Source organism: Lepisosteus platostomus, unplaced genomic scaffold (assembly GCF_059453375.1).
Source record: "Lepisosteus platostomus isolate fLepPlt1 unplaced genomic scaffold, fLepPlt1.hap1 Scaffold_90_H1, whole genome shotgun sequence".
In the NCBI taxonomy this organism is placed as follows: domain Eukaryota; kingdom Metazoa; phylum Chordata; class Actinopteri; order Semionotiformes; family Lepisosteidae; genus Lepisosteus; species Lepisosteus platostomus.
In genome coordinates this window covers 52,037-54,487 of record NW_028291702.1, presented here as the reverse complement: position 1 = coordinate 54,487, position 2,451 = coordinate 52,037, and the positions used below count along the sequence as shown (strand labels likewise).

The 2,451-nt window shown below is 38.7% G+C and overlaps 1 long non-coding RNA gene across 1 annotated transcript; it reads left to right on the top strand.

The window, feature by feature from the left end:
- Nucleotides 1-358: 358 nt before the first annotated feature.
- Nucleotides 359-1,971, top strand: LOC148630792 (uncharacterized). Its single transcript, XR_015934997.1, has 2 exons — nucleotides 359-567; nucleotides 1,858-1,971. It is a non-coding gene; the product is annotated as an uncharacterized LOC148630792 (long non-coding RNA).
- The last annotated feature ends 480 nt before the right edge of the window (nucleotides 1,972-2,451 follow it).

Sequence of the window (2,451 nt, the reverse complement as noted above, 5' to 3'; positions counted from 1 at the left end):
CTTGAGGACCTAATTGTTAACTCTTAACAGGCAAAGGTTCCTTCAGTCCTTTGAGAAATATTTTAGAATTGAACTAAAGTGTGTTTCCGATACAGGAGCATATGTCTGTCAGGGCCTGTTGGAGAGGCCCTGCATGAGAACCCCTGGCTGCAGTTCCACATCCCCCTGAAAGTAAATAGAGCCATAAGCACGGAGCTAAGGACACTGCTCCAGGACATGCTGGCTGTCGATCCTGACCAGCGACCAGAAGCCATCCAGCAGAAGAAGCAAGTCAGGCAAGCCATGGCACGAGAGAAAACATCTTTGTAGTGACTGATAGCAAGATGTCCTTGACCAAGGGCAATTCGTCTGAGTAAAGTCTGATTTCATTTTTATGTCCCGAAAGGCCACTGCCTTTGTGCTGTAGATTTCTGATTTAGACGGGCATTTCTATGGACAACTTTGACTTTTCTGTGGGTCCAATGAAAATAAGTTTTTTAACTTATTCTTTGTTACAGTTTTCGAAAGTTTAAAGACATTCACTGAGTTGACGATAAAGGAAAAGTTTCATCTTTCACCTCTTGGAAGGTAGGCCGGTCAGAGGTACAATATATGTCTTCATCCTCCATGTTTGTAACTACAGGTTTCACAGTGTTGAGCTAAGACACAAAAACACCTACAAATGGCAGTTCCAAATGTATAAACCTGGGCTGAAAAAGTGTGTACAGTATATACTCTGTGTAGGTCTGATAAAAGTATTCGAGTCAAAGTGTCATATGGATACAAATTCTCATGATTTTGTATTGTGTGTTTTTTCTCTGTTCTGCTTTATTGAAAGAAATCAGATGCTCTTCCTGAAACTTACCTTAGCTGATTCTTCAGCTAAACCAGACAGACTTCTGAAATTCTCAAATATTATCAAATCTTGTTGGTGCAGAGGTGGTGGAGCCCATTACCAACAGACTCACAGCTGAAATTGCTGTGAAAAGGGCTTCTACCAAATATTAACATGTGAGTGAAAATGTATACAATAGTAATATTTCCTTTTTTCCCATTGAAAGTATAACATATGTGGTGTGAGAAAGAGGTCCTCATTTAATTGCATGAAACTCTGGCACTGGCGCAACAAACTGAACAAAGTTCAAGGGGGTATACGCTTTCTGTAGACACTTTATTTCCTCTTTTTCCATACTCTAAGAAATGATTTGGGAAACCTGTGGGACACTGGAGGTCATTATACATGAGCCTCTTTCTGCACCTTTTAAGCCATTGAAACCTAGTTGCCTTGTTACAAGGTCTAATATTACAGTAGGTGTGGTTTCCGTCTCCTAATTTCTGAGAATGATCAAATTGGGGAATAAGTTGTAGGGGAATACCACTCTTGCACTTCTAAGAAAAGACTATCTCAAATGAAACTCGCTATAGAAAGACATCTTGTTGAAAAATTCTTTATTTTTTGTCATTTCTAAAGAAAAAACATTCATCAAGTCCTTCACAAATGTTTTGTTTGTGACTTTCTCTGTTGTTCCCTTTCACACTCAACTGAACTATGTGTTATGTCTTGTAAACGTAATCAAACATTTCACTTTGGTGTGGGTTAACACAAACCCATATTATATGAAACATTCAGTTTTTCATTCACGTTTTTTCTAACAATTGCATCCTGCATGCTAGGACTACAGTAAACAACACTTTTTACTAAAGTAAATGAAATTGTTCATTAAACAAGACACATTGTTTTAAATGTATGCAATACGACGACACTAAAAACAACACTGAAACTTTTCATTGAAATACTGGACGAGATTGTGCATATTCAATGGATTTCTCCTGGTGCCTTTTTTCATCAGTCTTTTCATATTCTTGTTCTCTACTAAGGTGTCTCCTGTTCCTTTGGTGATGTCTGCTGTACACACATGGTATCATACACTTGAGCAAAGTGTGATACCACCGTTTGTTCTTCTCCTAAAATAAAGATGAACATTGACAAAAGTCAGAAGCACTCTTTTCTTTGACAGACGAACAAAACAATGCAAGAATAACCATACTCTCTGTTCCTTACTCATTTCTACCTACCTGTTTGACCACTTTGTCTGCTTCAGTCAGGACAGGGTGCTGGGGCTGACTCTGAGCAATCTGAGAAGAGCTCTCTGTGATCTTCTCCCCTACAGTGGCTACATTGTACTCTGTTTGAAATCCAGGTATCGCCTCCGGTAAGTTCCTCGGTCTTTTTTGGGACTTGAAAGGGTAGAATCCTTTTGTGACTACATTTCATTGTCATGCACTGATATGTTCTGGTTTGTGTTCGATTACTGCAGGCGTTCAAGTACTTTCTTTTTGTTCTAGATTGGCAGTGTTTGAGATGGTAGGAACTTGTCATATTCTCAACTTATTTTCTCTATGAGACTCTGAATGCTCTGTAAACATACTATTTTAGCAATTCTTAGAAATCTGAAAGCAGTGTTACCTGTA